Source organism: Monodelphis domestica, chromosome 2, assembly GCF_027887165.1.
Source record: "Monodelphis domestica isolate mMonDom1 chromosome 2, mMonDom1.pri, whole genome shotgun sequence".
NCBI lineage: Eukaryota > Metazoa > Chordata > Mammalia > Didelphimorphia > Didelphidae > Monodelphis > Monodelphis domestica.
The window spans coordinates 318,845,903-318,869,584 of NC_077228.1; the positions used below are offsets into that span (position 1 = coordinate 318,845,903).

The 23,682-nt window shown below is 33.8% G+C and overlaps 1 protein-coding gene across 4 annotated transcripts in view; it reads left to right on the forward strand.

The window, feature by feature from the left end:
* ADGRB3 (adhesion G protein-coupled receptor B3) overlaps positions 1-23,682 on the forward strand; it is a 954,807-nt gene that overhangs the window by 601,942 nt on the left and 329,183 nt on the right. The window lies entirely within an intron of this gene.

Sequence of the window (23,682 nt, forward strand, 5' to 3'; positions counted from 1 at the left end):
TCATAAAGCACTATGTAAATGTTAGTTGCCTTATTATTATATTATCATCATCATTATTAAAAGGAAAGAGGACTTCAGAGAGGAGAAAATAGGAAAAGAATCTTAAAGGAGAGAAATGTGAAAGCTTAAGAGCTACCTAAAAGCCTGGAAATGAAGAATCCTGAGAGAAATCATTGAGCCATAGCCAGAGCAGAGACCAATGAATGGCAACTGGCAAGGACATTTGGAAGTGAGAGGCAGGTGGCATGTAAAAGGCTTCAGCCAATAAGCCAAGTGTGGGGAGACAGAAGACTTGAGCTAGAACAAGGAAGGCAGTGTAGAGTGGATAGAGTAGGGGATTCATATTCAATTAGATCTAGGTTCATGTGTCATGAGCAAGTCACTTGACTTCTGAACCTCAATGTCTTTATGTGTAAAATGGGGATAATTATTCCAATACAACTTAACTCAAAAAGCTGTCATAGGATCAAAGCTTAAAGTGCTTTACAGAGCTTAAAGCAAAAATGTCAGTTATTTTTATTTGGTGGCCTATGCATAGATACTGCTTTGAAGACAAATTGGATGTGGGGAGCAGATAGAAGGAGAGAACACAGAAAGCTATTTATGGGTCTTTGTTTGTCTTTCTGTATTGTTTGTATAATAATACTGTTTCTTATATGTTATGACTAATACTTGCAAGGCTGAATTGGACACTTATGTCAAGGGCTTCTAAACGGTTCTATGTGAGCAGCTTTGAGTTTAGAGGCAAAAAAAAAAATACCCTGAATGAGACCCCAGGCCCTTCCTGCCATATAGAGTGTGAGCACAAGTCTTACAATATTTTTTTGCTATCAAACTCTAGTCCTGAATTATATATATATATATATATATATATATATATATATATATACATAATATGCCAGGAAGGCATAAGCATTTATTCAAAACCTCTTTGGATGATTCTCCCTGTTATCTCTCATAAGAATTTCCTTCATTTTCACTTACATTATTATAATCTCATTTTCATCAATCAACATATTTAATATTATTATGTTAATATATAGAATTTTATATATATAATTAAAATATAAAAAAATGAAAATAAGATTTATATGTTCTAGGCACTGTGCTAGTCACGAGTCTTACAAAGGGGAAAGGGAAATAGTTCCTGCTTTCAAGTAGGTGGCACAGTAGATAGAATGCTGGCCCCAGAGTCAAGAACACCTGAGTGCAAATCTAGCCTCCTACACTTACCTTTGGCAAGTCATTTAACCTCCATTGCCTCAGTTTCTTCAACTGTAAAATGGGATAATTATAGCACCTTTAAAAACTTGAAGAGTTATTGTGAAGATCAAGAGATAATATGTGTAGGGTATGTACCACCGTGTATGGTATATAATAGATCCTTAATAAATTTGGTTTCCTTCCCTTACCTGCTATTCAAGTAGTAATAATGCCATTGTGTTTTGTAACCCATCAAGCATGCTTGTCTGCCAGAGTTGATCAGTATCCTAAAGCAATATACTAGAGATTTAGAAGATAAATTGTGGGCTCTTGGACAGTGTCTGACTTGAACTATAGACTTTTCTCTCATTAGATGTTTGGCTTAATAATGAATAACTCTAATTACAAGGTGAAAAATTGGAATGGATAATTGGTTTTCTTCCAGTTACTGTTTGTAACCTGGGTATGATGAATTCAGTTGTTCTATCATGAAATTGTCCCATCACTGTCACACATTTTCACAAAATCACCATGCAGTATCAGATGTGCTCTTTCTAAACTGTAGCTACAAGGTATTCAGAAATCCACAGATTTCATCCATGTTTAATGAGGAAAAATATGGCCTTACATCCTTTTCTGAACTTACAATATTTGACTTTTCTATGGCATTTCCATGCCTTTCTATTTGAATAAATTCTTTTACCCTCATTTTATAAAACAGAATTTTCATCATTCTCTTTTCTCTCTGTTCACTCCTTCTCTGTCCTTTTCAGTGGTCTATAATCTGTTTGCCACTTCTTAAATTGACTGTTACACAAAGTTCAATACATGTTGAACATAGTGGATTCTCTTTTGTCAACATCCATAATCTCCATCACATCCTAGTTTTAATGATCTCTCCTACAAATATAATTTCCAGTCTTATCTCCCAATACATTCTATGTATTCTAGTCCTTGGTTTCCAACCATGTTGTTAAATACTCTTCTATACCCTTAAAATCTGCATTCTAAAATTGTATTCATCATCTTTTCCCTCTTAATTTCCTCCCCCCAACTGCTCTGTTTATCTTAGTATCTATTAATACCAAGTGCACTAGATACTAAGTGAAACAGACTCAAAACTTTGGGATTGACTTTGACACTTCCCTCTCCCTCAGCTTAAATATGGAATAGTTTCCAGTATCTATCAATTTAATTCTACCTTTACTGCATCTCTCCTATACTATCCCTCCCTTCATTTTTCAATGCTATTATTCTAGTTCAAACTTTCATATCTTGACCACTAACATATCTCACAATTGATCTTGTCTTCCTACTTAAGAGTGTATTACCTTTCCAATATATCCTGCACAATATGGTAACTCTTCACAGATTTCTCTGATCATACAATTTATTTGTTCAAACAACTTCATATGTACCCTGTTGTCTAAAAATTGTCATATAAATATCTTACTCTAGCATTCACATCCCTTTCAATCTGGCTTCCAGCCCAACTTCCAGACCATCTATCAAACTCGGTAGGCATTAAACACCTTCTATGTGCCAAGTATTATTCTAGGTATACAAAGACTCAAATAAGAGCAAATCTTGCCTTTAAGGAATTTATATTCTACTGAGAAAAGTCTGATTTCATATTATTCACTTTCATGTATTATGTGATGATAGAACCAAACAGAACTGTTTTGTTTCTCCATTTTGACTTCTCCCATTTCTGTGACACTGGTTGTACTATCTTCATGTCAAAAACAGATTTGTCTCCAATTCCATATCTGGCAATCCCTCCCTTCTTTGAAGATGAAAAGAAGGTCCTACCTCCATCAGAAAGCCTTCTCTGAATTCTTTCAATAGACCCACTCACAAGTGAAGATCAGAGAATCCTAGAGAGGTGGAAGTACTTGTAGAGGTTCCCTCTTTCTGAACCCCTTCATTTTACAGATAAAGTAACTAAGAGCTAAAGTCAATCAATCAAAAGTATTAAGAGCCAGCTACATGTCATATACTTTGGTAAGCGCTGGGAATACATGTATAAAGAATATAACAATCTCTAGTCACAAGGACTTTTCATTCTAATGGATGAGAGTATATATAATTATGTAGAGTAAATATAAATAGAATAAATATATATATATATGAACAATAATGTGGTGGAGTGGATACAGCATGGGACTTGGGCTCAGTAAGACTCCTCATTGAGTTTGAATCTAGCTACAGACATTAACTAGTTATGTGGCCTTGGGCAAATCATGTCACCTCATTTTCCTTATTTATGGCAAACTGATCTTTGCATAGAAAAACCCCAAATGGGGTCCCAAGGTGTCAGAAACAACTGAAAAATGACTAAATATCAATAGGAACTTGTCTATATCACAAAATGAAGGAAGGGAGATAATGTCCAATGAATTTGGAAAGATAAGTTGGGGCAAAGTTTTATAGGTATTAAAAAGCTAAATAGTTTTTACTTCTTCCTAGAGGTAATAGGAAGCCTGGAGTTGATAGAAGTGACTAGTCAAAGCTGCCCCTCACTTAAGGAAAATTACTTTGGCAGCAGTGTAGAAGATAGACTGAAGTGGGGAGAAACTTGAGGCAGGGAGCTCAAATAGGCTAATGCAATAATCTAGAAAATAGGTAATAAGAGCCTGATTTAAGGTGATAGCTGTGTGAGTAGATCTCTTCAAGGATTATTATGAGAATCAGGTGAGATAATAACTATAAAGCAGTTAACACAGTGCCTGGTACAGTGTAAGTGCTATATAAATGTTAACTATGACAAAGATGAAAATGATGAGGATGATGATTAACTCTATAGCTGAGAAGTAATAGCATCATTCCTGTGGAAAAAAATATAGCAGTAGAATACAGAATGGTTTGCAGAGAGCAGAGAGAAAAGACAGGGAGACCTGAGGGAAGAAACGGGACTTCAGATGAGTGATAAATTGTATTTGAAAATGGTGTAGAGAAGAACTTCAACTTCAGGATACTGAGAGAGAAATCATGTGGCCAGTTTCTTACGTGGGTCATCAATGGGAAATTTGAAGGCTCTAAGAATTGTAACAAGAGATTTGGTGAAAAAGAAGATACTAGTTAATGAGAAAAATCATAGAAATGTCTTATAGGTCAGTGAGTAAGAGTAGTAAGAATAAGGACAGGTTTTATAATAGATGCAGTCTCATAGATTGGCATGTATACAACCTTGTCTGAAGATGTAACAAATTTCTCAGGATTAGTTAGCATATGTCTTATGGCATGAGAGATTCTGTGACATCTCACTTTGTCACAGATATCATGAGAAATCATGGGATCAATTGACTAAAAAGTTTTGTATGCAGTTTACTTTTGAAATGAACACATAGCAATAATAACACAAAATTATAGAGTACTATCTCATTTCCAAAGCGTTTTCCTCATATTGACACTATGAAGTAGGTGGTGTGACCATTATTACCATTTTACCATCAAAGACATTGAGGTTCTTTGGGGGTAAGTGGTTTCCCTTTTATCACATAGCTAATAAATGTCTGAGGTCTGATGTGAAAGCAGATTTCCTGACACCAAGTTGAATACTGTCCACAATAAGCAATGATGTCTTTTAGAAAGCTGACAAGTAATAATAAATGGCTTTTAGAGTAAGTGTACTCATAAGTCTAAAACAAGCATGTACCCATCTACACCTGGAAAAGCCTGCATATAGCCTGATTTTTTCCCCAAAAAAACAGCTGGTGGTGAATTCTGCTACTTATGCAGCACACTAGCCAACAATGTACTGATTGGCAAAGCTAAATCAAGGAGGTCAACATGTCCTTTGGGGAGCTGACAGTATGTGGATCCAATGTGGCATAAAGCTCCAGCTTGCACTAAATTAGAGCTGCAAAATAGTTTGTTTTTTCCCTTTCCAACTACCTAGCCAACCTTAAAATCTATCCCTACTACACACTTACACAGTAAGAACAAGAAGGGATCTATTAGATTATCTTTGATCAGAGGTTCATCAATTTAGACCTGGAGGGAATCCTCCAAGTCATTTAACCCAACCCTATCATTTTATGGGAAACTAGGCTCCAGAAAACTCAACTGGCCCCTTTATGATCTTCCAGAAAAATTAGTGAGGGAGAATGAATGCAAATCCAGGTCCTCTGACTCTAAATGCATGACTCTTTACAATGCTAAACCTATATTTCCCAGGTCTGAGCTTAATCAGTGGTTTCTTCCTCATCTCATACAGTGTCCATTACCCATGGATACCAAACTAAAACATCAGTACAAAAGCTGTTGGAGTGAGGGAAATTTGTTAGAATTAACTAATAAACATCATTTCATTTGGATAAGAAATTATTCTGAATTTCTGAAAGGTTTTAGAGCATTACTCAAAGTATAGTACTTACCAATATTCAAATAGAAGGTGGCAGAGCCAGGATCAAAGACACCAGCACCAGCTTCTTGAGCTGTTTCATCAACTATTTTACAAACATCTGCTAAATACCGACTCTATTGAAGACACTATACTAACTGCAGTTAGTATAGGAATATATATATATATATATATTCCCTGATCTCAAAGCACCTTGCTGTGAGTCATTTTGAATAACAAATGGAAAAAAGTGGATCCTCAATGAAAAAGACTTGGGTAGTTCTTTTTCCAGCACCAGCTATTTACTCTAGGTTGAATGCAATGTGATGGAAAAGGTCTATCCAGATGATTATTGTATTGGAAAGTGAGCAAAAGTTGAGAGGGCTGTAGAAACACTTTACACATTCAATGAAGCATAGCCTCAAGTCAAGAAACAGAGGTGTGGGTGACTGGCACATTGTGGTAGCTGACAGTTCAGTCTGATGTGTGGCTATAATGGATGAAGTATCTGTTTTTGAACCATGGCTTCAGGCCATTCCTCAGTCCAAAGTTTGTACCATAAACAATTGCTGTTATGAATCAAAGGAAGGTCAGATTCAGTATCTGCTCAATATATAAGGGACTGCTGGTTTCCCACTGAACTCTTCAACAAGACTTGCCCATATAGGCTGTAATACAATATTAGGTAGCATTTTTACAAGCAAAATCACCAAACATAACTGTGTCAGTGCAGAGTAATATTCACCTTAATTATCTAGGGGAGTTTGTGTATGTTATCATGAGAAATCCTACAAACCCTCGGTTTTTATAATTAAATTTTTCCGGTTAAGTTTCTTGTTCATAGCCTCTTAGTTTATGAAAAGCAATGCAAAATGGCAGACAGATACAATTCTGCCTTGATTTGGAAAAGAAAAATTACATGGCATTTAAGATTTGAAAATTAATCCAGTTTGATATGATATTATACAGCAATATAATATGTTCCTGAATCTGTAGGACCCCGTTATTTTTTCTTTATTTTTTTTATTTTTACAAAAAAGAAATCAGCTCCTTTTGCCATAAAAAAAATATAAAGTGATTCAGTGTTCATGGGAGGAATTCATAATTCAGGCACTTATTTTCACACTGCCTTTCAAAACACCTACGCTCCCCAGAATAACAATGTGCTTAACCACATGCCCTGCTAAGTATTTCAGTAAAAGGAGGAAATTATTTTCATAATTGCTGATAAGTTTTTAATTTGCTCTGTTAAGTGGTGAATCAACCACATTTTGTGGAGGAAGTGATTCCTATATATTGATATTATTAATTTAAATAAAGAGAATATGCAGTTTTCTGCAACTGGGGAGAGAGCTCGTGCAATTTAAATGCAGGAAAGGGTTAAGTAATAGTCATCTGTTGAGATCTGAAGATCAGATAATATGTTACTTTCTGAAATTCAAAATTCTTGGACTAGTCTTTTAGAGGTTTATAATATGATAGGAGAAAGATGACAATTCTCTTATTGATTAGTTTAATATAAGGCTAGTACAGAAATAATTCAAAGTGAAATAAAATTTGTTAAAATGAGATATTTAGTTCAAGGAGTATTTATTGAACATGAACTTAATGCAGAAATAAAATGCAAAAACTCTAAACAAAAACTCTACAAAGAGAGGATTTTAGTTATTTCCCATTTAATGAGCCTGACTCTCCAATACAGGGGAATTTTGGAGAATGAAATTAATATTTTCAGACTAGCAAAATAGCAGTAAATTGTTGATACTTTATTATCCCTCATTTATCTGTGGTGCAATAAAGAAGAATTCTTCATAATCAGTCAGTCAATAAATATTTATTAAGCACCTGCTATGTGCCAGGGACTATGTTAAATATTGGAGGCACAAAGAAAGGTAAAAGATAGCCCCTGCTCTCAAGGAGCTCAATGTTAAATGGAAAAGAGAGCATGCAAACTATGTACAGACAAGCTATATACAGTTTAAGTTAGAAAAAAAAAAGCAGAGGGAAGGTACAGTACTTTGGGGAAACATTTACTGTAGAAGGTAGGCTTTAGTTGAGACTTGAAGGAAGCCAGAAAGTCCAGGAGGTGGAAATGAGAAGGGAGAACATCCCAAGCATAGGAAACAGTCAGTAAAAATAAGTCACAGAGCAACTAGATGACTAAGAGGATAGAGAGCCATACCGGGAGATGGGATGTCATGGGTTCAAATTTGGCTTCAGTCTCTTCCTAACTGTGTGACCCAGGCCAAGTCACATAACCCCAATTACCTCGCCCTTAATGCTCTTTTGCCTCGGAACCTATACTTAGTATCTATTTTAAGAAAAAGGAAAATAACGAGTCAAGAAATGGAAATTGAGTATATTTTCTACTTAACTGAAGTGTGCTCTTAGGAAAGTAATTTTAAATTAACATTTTCTGAAAGTCTTTCCAAAACGCATTACATACTTTCATTCTTTGAAAATATGATGATCGTGCATTTATTTGTTTATTCACTCTACATATTTATTAAGTATAAGCAGTTGTAATTTCAGTGATTAGGCTTTCTTGAATTACTTAAAACTGTCATTCTAAATATGATATTGAAATGAACTATAATTGGAGTTATTGTACTATTTAGCTAGATATAAAGATTTCTCCCCATTGAATTGACCAGAGGAGATTCTTCACTATCAACTATCACTTCTTCTAGTGTAGACTAAAGGAGAAACTGAGAATCATACCCATCAGTTGGATAGAACTAATTTTACATATATTTCTCTTTTAATTTTATTACCATTTTATATATAACCTAATATGACATAATAATGGCATGATTTATTATAACACATAAGTTATAAAAATATTATAATACAGTAAATATATTTATCTAAAAACAACAAACTCATATTAGCTGTGTCCAAAAATCTGTCTCATTCTTTTTTCCTCTCCCTCCCTGGAAGGCAGGTAATATGATATAGATTGTATATATTTTATTATATAAAATATGTTCCTTTTCATCATGTAAAACAAGATACATATTGCTTTCACTAGAGAAAAATTCATCAAGGAAATAAAGTGAAGAATGGTACATTTCATCTGTTTTCAGAATACAATAGGAGATATCTTTTTTCATCATGAGTCCTTTGGAGGTGTTCTGGATTCTTGCCTTATTGATTACAGTTAGGTCATTCACAGTTGATCATCATACCTTTGTTTTGTTACTTTATACAATGTTCTCCTGATTCTGTTCATCTCACTTTGTATCACTTCTTATAAAACTTTACAGGGTTTTTTTTATTTTTGTGATCATCTTGGTCATTTTTTGGCATAATAGCATATTCCATTAAAATAATATACCATAGCTTGTTCAACCATTCTCCAAATGACGTGAATCCCTTCAGTTTCCAGTTCTTTGCCACCACTAAGAGCTGCTATAAATATTTTAGAACAGATAGTTTCATTTCCATTTTCCTTATTCACATTAGAAAAGAAACCTAATAGTGATTTTGCAGGGTCAAAAAGTATATAGTTCTATAACTCTTTGGTTTTTTACATATAGTTTTTTTTTTTAAACCCTTACCTTCCATCTTGGAGTCAATACTGTGTATTGGCTCCAAGGCAGAAGAATGGTAAGGGCTAGGCAATGGGGGTCAAGTGACTTGCCCAGGGCTGATTTGAACCTAGGACCTCCCATCTCTAGGCCTGGCTTTCAATCCACTGAGCTACCCAGCTGCCCCCTTTACATATAGTTTTAAGAATCTTTAGTGCCTCTCTGTTAAATATTGCCCTACAATACCATGTAACTCACCAACATCTTATAACACTTACCCATGTCTTTCATCATGTATTACCTGTCTTGTGACATGGAATCAGGATTTTTTTTTTCGGTTGAAAAGTAACAGGTTGGAGTAGTGGGAAGGCAACTAGATAGCTCAGTGGATCAAGAGCCAGACCTAGAGACAGGAAGTCCTGAGTCCAGATCTGGCCTCTGACACTTCCTAGCTGTTTGATTCTGGGCTAGTCATTTTGGCTAGCGTGGACAGCCCCCATTGGCTAGCCCTTACTAGCTCTTCTGCCTTAGAAACAATACACAGGATTGATTCAAAGATGCAAGATAAAGGTTTAGAAAAGTGAAAAGTAACCTTGCACATCAATCAAACCATTTCCTTTGGCAAAATAAGATGGAGCAAAGGAAGTTAAAGTCCCTTGCTCAAATCCACACAATTAGTTCAAACAAAAGTAATGGAAATGGTGAAAAGATCATTAGTCAGAATCAAGAGATCTATGTGCTGATGGCACAAAGTTGGTTTTGAGGTCTTGGTTTCTCAATTTAAATAAATTGGGGGCTGGAATAGATCATCTTCAAGGTTGCTAAAAAAGTCTTTAATTATTAGCCAAAATTATAACTCAGGTGGAAGTCACCCACATTAATAGAGAAAATAGATTACCTTTACTCCATCTCTAAATACCTCTTCATTGTGTATCACTCCTCTACACCTTTTCAAAATCAATAGGTTAGCTGAATCTCCCTATCTTGCTCATATTTCCCCTTCCTTTTTCCTTTATTTTAGTCAGTGCAATATATAAGTAACATAGCTTATTCCATTTCATCTGTTCTTATTTTAGACTTTCAATATTGCATTTTTCATTTAACTTATGTTTAATACCTTGGCTACCCAACTGGAATGCAATCTCCTTGAGGGAGATCATTTTTTATTGTTGATTTATCATCTTGCACAGTACTTGACTCATTAGCAGGTTATTATTATTATTATTGAATTATTATAGTTAAGAATGTTTCCTTCTTCCCTCAGGAAAGAAGAAGAATAACTAATTATAAATATCACCTTCTTGCTAATAGTTCTCTTTTTTACTCTCTTCTACCCAAGTCATATTGTGTTCATACATGGTGAATATCAATTCATATCAGCATTAAAAATGTCTGGATAATCAGAAAGAGCATATGAAAATAACATGTACTTCGATCAAATAGTATTGGACTGAAAAAAATAAAAGTGATTGAGAACTCATGTTTGGCATGAAATAATGAGCCCATCTTGGGAAACTATGAAAATGTAGGCTGGAACAATATGAGAGTCAAATCAATAGATCTTAATGGCCAGGGAGAGAAAGTTGGATTTAGCAATATGACTGTTTTACTGCATAGATTTCTTTCTATTTTGTTGTGTTCAGAAATAAATTACAGGGAACAGTTAGTCGGCTCATTTGGATAAAATGAGCTTTGGGATAGATAGAGAATCTTTTGAATAGAAAGCCAGTTCTGGAGACAGGAGGTCCTGGGCTCAAATTTGCATCCTCAGATACTCCCTAGCTGTGTAACCCTGGGCAAGCCACTTGACCCTACCTAAATGCCTAACCCATACCACTCTTCTCAGTATTGATTCTAATATGGAAGGTAAGAGGTTTAAAAAAAAGAAGTAAGTTCCAGCACTTCATTCTTTTTCATGAATTTTGAGTATATGGAGATTAGTTATTCACCTTTCAAAGCAATCAGTTCCTAATGATAGGAAGATAAGAGATGGCCAGTAGTCATTACTTTAATATCTTGATAGATCACACACACGTGCCTCTTATTGTTCTATGTTTCACTGTTTCATATCATTTCCTGACTTCATAAATCCTAGGATTATCCACCACATGTCATCATTTCTTTGTTAACATGGAAAACAGGAGCTTCAAGTCAGGCAATAGTAATGGAATATGTCCATTTTTAAAAAAAAATGTTCCTTCATCAAAGGAAATTTTGCTTAGAATATTGTACAAATCAATTAAAAGTATTCTGTATTCATTTTGTGCATGTAAACCTTATTACATTTTTACTCTGGATTTAAAAAAAATTTCTTACTGGAATTTATTAAAAATGGTATATGATCCCAATATGAAAAGGTCTTCCACTATCATTAATGAATATTATAGCTTTGAAAAATTTTCACTACAAAGTATGATACTCAAAAGATATTAATTCAATTTATGGCTCCTTCTATGAAAGTTCATTAGCATCACAGCATAATGCATTCACACATTCTCTAAGCCATATGATCTTACTTTAGTAGAAAATAAATGTATTCTATTCAGTAAGTAAGATTTATCTCCTTTCTTTGCTTATCACAATTAAATTTATCTTCTGTTATACATGGGGTTGCCTCCATTTAAGTTTTCCTTGTGAATAAGAGAAGGGAGATACTTTTGTGATTACATTAGCACTTGGATGTCACTTAGGTACTTAATAATACAGTACTTCATCTCATAAAAATTAGTGTAGCTGTCATTATAGAAACTGTTTAACATCTCAAATTTCAGTGCTATATGCTTTGCTAGCTAGCTTATGCTATTCAGATAAATCTGAATGAATGGGCATCATTTTGGTATGCTTTGCATTTTATTCCTCCATTGTCAGAATGCAGAGAAACCTTTGAGCATCTGTTCTGTACTTAGTACTCTCATGCTATTTCAAGTTGGGCTACTCAGTCTATAAAAGCTTTTGGTGAGTAATTTCTAGGTGTGTCAGGTCTACAATTCAGTAGCAATGGGAATGATACCATGGTGGCCTTAAGTATGTACAAAATTGCTTCATTTTATGCTAGAGAAGAGTTCGGGCACAGAAAAAAATATCATTCTGTGTTTTAGTCACATTACATACTGGTAGGTGAAGTGTGAAGGGAATTGCCTGGTCTTAGAGGAATGAAAATAGAATTTGCATTGAATCTTAAAGAGAAAGACAAATCATGTATTTCTTGTGAGACAGACTATTTGAATTTTAGGGAAAGATAAATACTATGACTTATAATTTCTAGTCTTGGAGTAAAAATGTATCCTAAGAGGTTTGAAGATAGGGAAATATATGTGTGTGTATAGACACACACATATGTATATATGTGTGTGTGTGTGTCTATATATATATATATATATATATATGTATATATATATATATATATATATAACATATAAATATATGCTATTAAAATATCCTAAGAAACATATGTGTATGATATATTATATAGAAAATATTGCATAATATAAATATGTTCTGGAATAACCATTGTAGAATATATAATAATATATTTAAACAAAATACAAGTATAATTGTATATTTAATATATAATGATTTTATGGATATAATTTTAAAATATCATAATATATTTTACTTAGGATAATTTTTAAAGTATATGTATATATTATATATGTGTGTGCACAAAGTTATATGTTTTATATTACTTTATTATTTATGTGATATTTTATAAAGAATATGTTTTTATGCATTATAATATAATATTTATATAAAAAGTACACAGTATATATTTTCCTTCCACATATATATGAAATCTAAATATTATAGCATGATTCATATTACCTTTGTGAATTTTCATTGAATTTTAAGATAGGTCATGTTTATACTACTTGTAACTTTATTTGATTAGAAGATTTCTATTTCCTCTTAAGCTATAATAAAAAATGATCAGGCTTAATAAGAATAATACAGATGTATCTCTAGATTGATACTTGTTTAAGAGGGATGGTAATAGGCTTGATGAACATCTCCAAGCAAAGTGAATATTTTTTAAAAGAGTTCTTTTGAATAAGTGCCAGATTATAGGTAAATGATACATGTTCAGCCTAAAAATTTGTTGTCTTTTTAGTGCTCTTCAAATGTTATCCTTTTCCCTAGTAACACAGATTGAAAAACATTTCCAGCATAGCTGAGTAGCCAAATGTAATACACCTATGCGTTCACGTGTGTACCCATAACCTAATTTGTCCCAATAGATTCTATTATTCTTTAAAATGGCAGGAATAGCAACAGATCCTAAATTCCAAATGTCATGGTTATTATTACCACATGCTTTTCTTAATGGTTCAATCTGTAGCAGTTGGCATTTCTCTCCATTAATTAGTGACAAATTACAGTGTTGATCTTTCATTTAATCGATTTGTATATACTGTTGTATGCCACTTCAGATGCTCAGAAATTTTCAATGTACTAGTCAAATTAAAGTATCTAGTGGAATGACATAAGGGATACATATATGCATTGCAACCCCAAATCCAGAGGAACCAAAATATCATCTTTTAATATTACTTATAAAATTAAACACAAATATATAAATATTATGATATTTAAAATTAATTCATTTGTGCTATAGTAATACTAAGGCATAGAAAGAAAATATACCTTAACTGTATCATCAAAGCTATCATTCTTTGACTATGTGTACATCATTGAAATTCAGATCACCTAACCAAAAAAAGTAACTTTTCATGAATTATACAGTAGATTTCATGGGGTATTTGGGGGGAGACAGTCTAAGATTTTACGAGTTTAGTATACTGACTATAGTCACAAAATTGGGTTAATAGTAGCATCTCTTTTGAACCCTCGCTTCACAAATACTTTCTATTTACTCACATGTATACATGTGTTCTCCAATCTTCATTAAAAGGTAAGCTCCATGAGAATAGGTCTGTTAGATTTTTGTCATCATATCCTCAGTATCAAGGATAGTTTTTGGCTGAATGAATGAATGAATGAGTTCAATTATGCATTAAGCATAGAAGCTTTGCAAAGTAAAGACTTTGCTTGACTAAGACTGGCAGGAAATTATGATAATATTGACTATCATTTAAGAGACTAGAGTAAAATAGGATGCCAAGTACAATGAAAGGAAAAGAAATAAAAATTATTTGTCTATATTGAAATTTTATTAGTATTACTGAAGACCTGTAACATCCCCTTACACTTGAAGAAATGTAATAGAAATATGAACAATTGAGTGGCACAGTAGATAGAACACAGGCACTGGAGTCAGGAAGAACTGAGTTCAAATCTGTCCTCAGACACTTATAAGCTGTGTGAGCCTGGCAAAACAACTGAACCCTGTTTGACTCAGTTTCCTCATCTGTAAAATTAACTGGAGAAGGAATAGCAAACAACTCTAGTATCTTTGCCAAAGGAAATCCTAAATAGGGTCATGAAGGGTCAAACATGACTGAAATGACTAACCATCAAACAATAAAAATACTATTCTTGTGAAATCACAGTCATCTCTGGTTGGTAGTTTAATTTTTTCCAGAAATATCTGCATATAAGCATTTGGTTGTCTACAGTTTGTATTAGAAACCTCTGAAGTTCACTCTGTTTTGTTCTATAATAATAAAGAGGTAAACTTAATGGATGGAGGACCAGCCTAGAATCAGGAAGGCCAAAATTCAAATCCAGCCTATTTTTTAGATTTATTAGATATGTGACCCTCAGCAAATCATTAGCCTCTCTTAGCCCATTTCCTCCTCTGTAAAATGGGACTAATAACAGTATCTACCTTCCAGGATTGTTATAAGGATCATGATAAAATAACGAAAAGCACTTAGCACAGTGTAAGTATTAGATAAATGTTCAGCCATTTTTCAGTTATGTCTGGCTCTTCATCATCCCATTTGGGGTTTTCTTGGCAAAGAAACTAGAGACTTGCCATTTCTTTCTCCAGCTAGTTTTACAACTAATAAGTAACTGAAGCCAGATTTGATCTCAGAAAGATGAGCCTTTCTTACTTTAGATCTGTTTCCATATAAACACTAGATATTATTTCCTTGAAATGGGACTCAATTCAATTTAGGAAACACTGGATTAGAGAGAGAGAGAGACAGACAGACAGACAGACAGAGACAGAGAGACAATAGTTCCTGACTTCAGTGACTTTATATTCCACTTGTCAAATATATATTTCCTAATTCATATAGTTTTTTCCCTTCTTTTCTTTACGTCCTTTAAAAAGACATCTATCAGTTATGAACCTTAGGGGTTATAACAGGATGGAGAAAAAGCAACACATATTTAGTACATAAAATGCATACTAGCAAGATGGTTTCCTCGATACCCCAAAGGTAAAAATTATTTGCATCAGTAAACTATGACATTCATAAATTCTCACAAATACATTTCATGTTTCTCTTTATTTTATTGTGCAATATTCAACTTAGTCCAGTTTATATTTAAGGGCTCTATTCTTTTACCTAATAGAAATAGCAAGAGAGCCAATTAAGCACTTATTCATGAATTTCAGGATTCAGCATGAAAAATGAATATTTCCCTCTGTATAACACTCATGTTCAGTTGGAGTTCTCTTTTATAAAGAGGAGGCATTTTGGAGTAATAGAAAGCACATTCTCTTTAGAGTTAGTAGAACTTTTAATTGCCTTTTGGGCAACCTTGATTGAGTCATTGAAACTATCTGGCCTCACTCTCTTAATGTCTAAATTGAAAGGGACAGAGTAGATACTCTCTAGGTCTAAATATCTGATCCTATGAAGATCTCTTTTATGAGGAAATGTGGTATTAAGTTGGGGAGCCTACGGCCCTTAACAGCAAAGCAAGGGTTGGAAGTTTGGGGGTTAAGAAAGAGTTCTTTTGGGTTTTTGACTTGGCATCACATGGAAGTTTTTACTCAAGTGGAACAATTAATTTCCTTTTATCTTTTCCATTCTAATTTTCTATCTAGGTCAGCTGTGGCATGTGGAGACAGGGAGACCTGACCTAAATAATACAGTGACTTATAACTCAGTCAACGCAGGAACCAAATAGGATTCTAATTACTAGAACTTAAAAAAATGCAATGTCCTTATACAGCCACATAGTAGAATACTGAATGCCATTTGATTGTACATTTTAGTCTCTTATTAAATAATTCAGTCTTTTGTTCTTTTTAAAGAGAAACAGGAATATTTCTTTTGTCAGAAATCAGGCTTATAAATAATCTCTTTGTTCATGCTAATATTCAAGGAAATGAGATAGTTGCTAGCCATGTGGTCATATGTGGTTAGTTACTAAGGTAAAAAGAGTAACAATATCTAATCAGAAAAACCATTCAGTCAGTCCTTTTATGTCTTTGGAAATTGTATTTTTTTTAAACAGGCAAGCAATATTTCCTAATAGTATATATTCATTTACATGTTGCTTTTTCAGTTCCTCAGGTATCCAATATAAGAATTTAAGAAGTTTGGCATGACTCTGACCTAAGGATTTAAGTTAATAAAGTTATAGACATTCCTCTTTATTATTTTAGTATTATTGTTATTTATTATCCTTTATATTTATTATCATTTATTATTATTATCTTTATTATTATCATCACAGGTATCAGTACTATTTTTAATAGATTTATTTTCCCAATATGGAACTGATAACTCATTTATTTGAAAATATTTATTTGAAAATAAATGAGTTATCAGTTCCATATTGCCAAGTAATACTGAGAGGAAGTTCTCAGTGATCCAGAATGCTCAATGAATGATGTGTTCTGGTTGATTAGATATTCTGGTTAACCCTGAGTTAACACATAATGAATGAAATATCAAAAAAATGCATAACACTAAAACTGAAGATAATTTAATATTTCTCTGACAATTCAGAAAATACGTTTGCAATCTTATTATAGTAAAATTAGACATGCCTGAGTAGTGTAGACAAAGAAAGTATAGGGTTTCTGGTTGCTAAAACCATGGAATTTACTTTTTTTCAAGAAAATTTTCATTTATGCTGTAAAAAATTAATTCTAAACATCTCACCCTCTCCACAGTGTCTCCACACTATGGAAGTCATCAACTGACCCAAAAAAATATATAAATTATTTCATGTTTCTAGGAAATTACTTTAAAAAATTTTTGTTAAGTTAAAAACCCTTACCTTCTAAGAATTAATACTGTGTATTGGTTCTAAGGCAGAAGAGTGGTAAGGGCTAGGCAATGGGGATTAAGTGACTTGCCCAGGGTCACACAGCAGAAACTGTCTGAGAGCAGATTTGAACCCAGGACCTCCCATCTCTGAGCCACCCAGCTGGCCCCCAGAAGTTACTTTTTTTTTTAATTTTGCACTGATATCAATATCAGCATAATGAATTTCTTTTTCACAAATGTGGAGCCCAGAACTTTGTTGTGTTTAAATGAGTATCTTAATTGTTGGTATTTGAGAATATTCAATGAATTGCATCTTACTTTTTAAAGTAGAGTGCCTGAACACATACTCTGGCACAGTTATCAACCATGAAAACCCAGGCAATCTGCTTAGAATTAGTATTTTTAAAGACTCATATGGGGGTATGTTGTACAATTTGGGGATGGTGAGAATAATCTCAAACAAACAGCAGAGAAATAACTTCCCTGGCATTTGTATTAAAAAGATGAAATGAGGCATTAAGGGGAGTTTGCCTTGAACAAATAAATAAAGATATTTTTGGTTTATGTGTTGGGTTTTTTTTTTTAACATGAAAAATATGTAACAACCTCATATGCCCAAAAGACTAAGTTATTTGCATAATGAGTTTCAGGTTTAGGAAGCAGCCTTTTCAACACATTTCTGTAGGCAGAAAAGGTCATTGGCAATGCCACAGAATCACTATTGCTAAGGTTAACCAGGAGCATGACCATGAATGTAAGGTGATATTGAAGCAGAGATCAGTAAGAAGCAACAGAAGGATTAGTGAAGACCAGACAGAAAATAGGTCTCAGAAAGGTTTTACTTGGCTATTTGGTATGGAGGAAGAATCTTCCTCTGTCCTATCTGATTTAGTGAAAGAATTGGATGTGTAATGAAAGCAGGGCTATAAATGACTACTCACAAAGCAAGGTACACACTCTATTTGGATGTGATTTCATTTAAAGTTGTATTAATGAAAGTAGCAAATGCAGTTTTTTTTTTATATTTCAGGACTTCTTTTAATATTGAGCTCACTTCAGCTTTGTGAAAGTAAACAATCATAGAATTTCAAGCATAATTCACTTCATTCTTTTGCTTTCTTATTGGAAGAATTGCAAAGAAAGCAGTAAGTGGTACACTCGGAGTTTGTTCTCATGACAACCCTTCTCACAAGAGGAATGTGCTATAAAATTAACTCATTTTCATGGCAACTCAGAGATCACAATCTCAATGTTCTCAAATGTTAGGCTTAAAAATGGCTCTGAGGTTCAATAAAATATATAATATGGCCTTTATTAAAGTATGGACAATAAAATCTCATGAACTTCAAAAGTGTCTAAGTTCTTTACTTTTATTTAGTAATCTTACCATAATAAGAACTTTTACTGAGCCCCAAAGTGTAGTGGATATGTGACCCAAATAGGGCTCACTTTGGGGCTAGAAGGAGTCTAGTCCCTAATGAGAAGAGAGGCAGAGTTCCCTTTTTCCATACAACCCTGATATCAACTTTTTAAGTCCAAAATTTTGTTTGGTATACATTATGAATCAATTGTGGGACAATTACACACAAAATAAATGCTGACAGAGAAGGCTCACATTAGTTAATTATTTTATAACTGCTTTTATAGTCTTTGAAAATTGATACTTAAAGCTCAAGAGAATATAAATCAGTTTGTGAAAAGTTTGAGAGATATGTCCATATTTCACCTCGATTCTGCATTGTCCAGATAACTTTGTTATTTTCCTGCTGCTAGTCATCTCCAATGAAAAATATTCCCCTTATTACCAGCTCTTGTCTTCAAAGAGCTTACATTTGAATGGAGTCTATATCCAAAATGGCATTGGCAGGCTAGAACAGGTGAACTATATCTTAAATCTTAAAATATAAGATTCTGGAGGTATACTTATGATTTTATGGTATTGCAAAACTAAATAAACTAAGTGATTAGAGGAGAGTGACTAGAGTAGTTGAGTGCCTCGAGATTGTACCAAAGGAAGATTCTATGAAAGAGCTAAGAATATTTACTCCAGAACAAAAGACCTTGAAGACATGCAGTTTCCATCTTCATGGTCTTAAGGGCTATCATGTGGAAGAGATTTGTCTTTCTATTTACATGTTCAAGAATTCTGAAATTCTTTTATCTGATGATCATTAATTTCCCTCTCTCCCTAGTCCTAGATTTATTCCTAAATCTATTCTTTCTCTTCATCATGATCAACCATCCCTCCACCCCTTGACACTGGCCAAGCCATCACCTTTGATGTCACTACACTCTTCTTTTCAAAACTCAAACTTTTTGGAAATTTTTTCATTTTCACATTATCTAGTGTTCTTGAAACTTTTATCTTCTTGTCTGACTGCCAAAGCTTTACCCTATATTACTATTACTATCTGCCTCCTTTGCTGCTACCTGTATGTTACTGAGCAGAATTGCAAGAAATATGCAGTTTACTACAAATTTGTTATCTAATTTCATCTGTTTCCTCATTGCAATAACGCTCTTCCCTAACACATTTTCTATCTCATTCAGTATAACTGATGTTGCAAAATATATCTTCTTTCCTCAAGCCTGATATATCATCTTCCCCCACCCAAAAACCTGCCTTTGCTGAGGATTTCCCCTCATAACTCATGAAAAATAAACTAATGCCAATAATGTATGTGTTCATATTTTCCATATCCCTTCCAACATTAATCCTTCTCCTTTTTTATCAAATTAGCTAGTCTCTTGGTATGAGGTGGTACTCAGAGTTGTTTTAATGTACATTTCCCTAATTAATAAAGCTTTGGGGCATTTTTTCATACAACTAAAGATAGCTTTAATTTCTTCATTTGTGAATTGCCTGTTCATATCCATTGACCATTTGTCAACTAGAGAATACTTTGTAATCTAAAAAAATTGGCTCAGTTCTCTATATATCTGAGTAATGAAGGCCTTGTCAGAGACTTTGTGTTTTTGTATTCCCTTCTAATCTTGGTTACAATGGTTTTGTTTGTGCAATACCTTTTTCTTCTTTTAATGCCATCAAAGTTACCTTTTTTATATCTCATAATATTCTCTATGTCTTGTTTGGGAATAAATTATTCCCATATCCATAGACCTAACAAACTTCCCATGCATCTCCAATTTCTCTTTGGCATCACCCTATATTTCAAAATCATGTATCCATTTTGACTTTACCTTGATATATGGCATGAAGTATTTGTCTATGCCTAGTTTCTGTCATATTGTTTTCCAATTATTACAGCAGTTTTTGTTGAATGAGTTCTTGCAAAAGCTTGGATCTTTGTGCTCAACTCTACTCTTAAAAAAAAAAAAAAACACCAATATTCAATACCTTCACTTACTTTCATCTCACTTTTTTAAAACCTCTGAAATCTGGCTTCTAATCTCATTATTTGACTGAAACTTCTTACTCAAGAGCTACTAATGACCTCTTAATTGGTAAATAATTTTTTTAATTATTATCTTTCTTGAACTCTGTTGGAGTATTTTATGCTGTTTATTTACCTTTTCATGGACATGGTCCTCTATAAAGGGTTTCAAAAGACTATTTTGTCTCAGTTCATATCGTGCCTTTCTAACTGCTCATTTCAGCCTCTATTGATGAATCTTCCTCTTAGATCTCACTCACCAAGTTGGGAGTGGGGATGGGGCAGTGTCCTCTAAGGATCTTTTATTTTCTCTTTATATTCTCTCCCTTCCTAATTCATCAGTTCCAATGGGTTCATGGTTTTGTCTATATTCATAATAATCTGTCTCAGCTCTATAAATCCAGCCATGATAACTCTACTGAGCTCTAGTCTTGCATAAACCACTGCTGATTAGACCTTCTGAATTAAATATATTATAAGCATCTTAAACCCAATATGTCTTACATAGAACTCAGTATCTTCACCATCCTTCCACACAGATACACCAATTGAAGTTCCTATGATTGCTGAGGACACCACCATCCCTCCATGTTCATGACTTTGAAGTCAACCTTGACTCTTCCCTCACCCCACAGAGACAATAAATTGCTAAATCTAGTCATGTCATTTTTCTTCATCATCTCTCTTATCTCATTTCCTCCATTCACACAGATATCACCTCAGCCATTTAGACTTTTATCAACTCTTTTCCAGACTATAATAATAATCTCATAATTGATCTCCCTAGTTCTAGTCTCTTTCTTATCCCATCTATTCTCCACACTACTTCTATTGTGATTTTCTCAAGGAGGTCTGACTCTTATCAACGTCCTCCTCTAAGGCCTTTCTTTTACTTTCTAAGATGAGATATACATTATTTTGATTGGCATGTAAAGCTTTTTAACAACCTCACCAATTCTTTATTAGGTTTTGTAGTCTCCATAACCCTTTCCATGCACTCTCCATTGCATCCATACTAGCGTTGCTGCCACTCTCACAGTAACTCTATCACCCATATCTGTGCTTCTACAGTAAATAGATTCCCTTTCCATTCAATGTAAGATATTTAAGCATAGGGCATAACTTTGCTTTTGCTTTGTATCCCTAATTCTTAAGTTAAAAAATGCTCGTAGAGTGATTAATTTATTTATTTATCCAGATTGACAGAACTAGTAGAAATTATAGAAAGATATAAAAACAATTTTGAGTTTAATATAAAGAAAAAGTCCCTAAACATTAGAACCATCTAAAAATTAAAGGGGCTGTCTTAGAAACTAATGGGTTCTGCCTACCTATCAGAAGTCTTGCAGCAAGGACTGTATGATGATTTCTTGTTGAGTCAGTCAGGAAACATTTATTAAGCACCTACCATGTGCCAGGCACTCTGCTAAGTGCTGGGGATAAAAATACAAATAAAAACAGAAACAGTCCCTGCTCTCAAGGAAGTAACAATCAAATGGGAGAATATAACCCAGAAAAAGAAGCTGAAATGATGGAGTCTGCGGGGAGGTATTTTGGAGAGTCCTAGATAAATCCAGAAGCAATGGAGCTAGTGGGAAATAGAGAGAAAAAACTGTGCTAAACTACTCTTTAATTAGATTCCTTAGATCCCATGGCCCTGTCCTCTGGTCATAGGGTCTAATCTGAGGGACAGGCAGAGGGTACTGATGAGCTGGGAGTACCAGACAGATTCAATCATGCAACCTAATGAGTTTTCCCAATGCTTAGTGTTCTAGGGAAGAAAAGTATATTGGAGAGTTCCTGAGAAGTCCCAAATCAATGAATGTAGCTGGTGGAAAATGCAGAGATAAATTGTTGAGGCCCTTCTTTAAATGGAGGCACTGTTGCCCAGGGATGCTGTAGAAGGGAATCTTAATTCAGGTGTGGATTTCTAAGGTTCCCTCCAGTTCTGAGATTCTCTGATTGTGTGATCTACATTTCAAAATATTAGTGGAAAAACAGATCCTTAGTTGAATGCAAAGAATATTTATTTAAATAGCCTCCTTTTATAAGTGACAGGCAACATAGGTATAGCCAAGTGGATCCCATTTCTTGGTTTGTGAAACCCTTGGAAGTTCATGACAATGATCCAGGGAGTTTATACTTTAAAAATTATGGTTTAAGTAGTAAATAATTCTAAAGAATTTTATCATTAATTAATTTCACTATTCTGAGAATTCACAACATATCTTTTGTCACTGTTGAAAGGAATTCACAGGAAAAGAAAAGACTATTTATAACCACTACTATTGGTTAGAGCCCTGACCATAGCAACAGGACCACTGGAGTTCAAATCATGCTTCTACACACTGGCTTTGTGATCCTGGAAAATCACTTAAACTGCCAGTGCTAAAGTCAACTCCTTAAGGCTATGAATCCAAATGGCCTATACTAGAACAGTTTGTTTCCTCTCCAGAGATTTCCTAAACCAAAGAAGTCATAGATGCTATCTTATGTTTTAAATTGTGTTGCTTAAGATACTATACATTTTGCAGATTTAATATCTGTTATGACTAGTATGTATAATTTATTAGCTTATGGGAAATATCTATCAGACAAAACATCCTCACTTCATTACTGCATTGTCACTTATTCTTCGTAATGGACTGGTGAGGCAGAACAACACATCCTAGTCATTCCAGTGTAATGATAAAAGAAAAGGCACATAGTCTTTAGAGATTTATTAATTATGATAGAATCATAGATTGAGATCCATTTTTCTTGATATTTTTACCATTTCTTAAATTATCTTCAGCAGTCTAAAAAGAATAACATTTCCTAAGGCTACTATCTTTAATTTTAAACCATTGTGAATTCTGAAAGTTATGAAGAAGTATAATTACATGGTTCATATCACCTGGCACATTTTTTTCTTCTCTTCACACAGGAGTTGCCTTTATCATATATACACATCCAAATGAACTTGTCAGGTGATAACATTTACACATAAAGATAGAATACATTAAGATGCAAGCATTTGTTTATGGGGAAGTGTCCATTGGAGAACAAATATGCAAATTAATGAGCAATTAATA